Genomic DNA, 968 nt, shown 5'->3' on the forward strand with positions numbered 1-968 from the left:
CTCAGAGTCCCCTCTGGGGCTGCTCCTGGTTTGGGTCCTGTCCGGAACATACCAGGTTATTCATTACTCTTTACTCCTTACTTTGCTTGAATTATTGCCTTATTGTCTAGCCTACTGAGCCAGGTTAAGCAGTCCTGGGAAAAAATCATAAAAGTCCACTTATCACTCTTCCTCAAGGCAAGAAGTGAGAGTTCTTGCTAAGATGGACCCCCAGTTCCTCTGTGGTTGCTCTGCAGAGCAAAGACACCCTGTAGAGATCCGCCTACCACCCACTCACTCCTGACAACAGTGCTTTTTATTTGAAGAATCTTCTTTCTCCTCACTTGATCCCTTAGTGGGTCTCTCTCTCTCTCTCTTTTTCTCTCTCTCTTTCTCTCTCTCACACACACACACCACCACACACACACACACACACACACACACACACACACACCATACTCCACTCCAGAGGGGTCAAATGATCAGGCCTGGACAATGAGAATACTCCATTGTCCTGGACACAGTGAGTGGTTCATAAGTGGGCCCATAACCCAGGTCAAAGAGTTGAGAATGATATCCAGCTCATGCGTTGCAGTTTATAGAAAAGAAGTGTTCTCTTTCTGTTGAGTGTGTTGAGCTGAGGGAATTGTGAGCTGAAGCTAGTGGAGACAGAGCTTCAGCAGAGAGCTTGTCTAAGAATAAGATCGACACAAAGGGAAGCTACGACACAAATGGAAGCTATGAAATGGAGAGGGAGGCCAGGCACAGTGGCTCACACCTGTAATCCCAGCATTTCGAGAGGCCGAGGCGGGCAGATCACTTGAGGTCAGGAGTTTGAGACCAGCCTGGACAACATGGCATAACCCCACCTCTACTAAAAATACAAAAATTAGCCGGGCATGGTAGCAGGCACCTGTAATCCCAGCTACTCGGGAGGCTGAGGCTGGAGAATCACTTCAACCCAGGAGGCAGAGGTTGCAATGAGCCGA

This window comes from Macaca mulatta, chromosome 2 (assembly GCF_049350105.2).
Source record: "Macaca mulatta isolate MMU2019108-1 chromosome 2, T2T-MMU8v2.0, whole genome shotgun sequence".
In the NCBI taxonomy this organism is placed as follows: Eukaryota; Metazoa; Chordata; class Mammalia; order Primates; family Cercopithecidae; genus Macaca; species Macaca mulatta.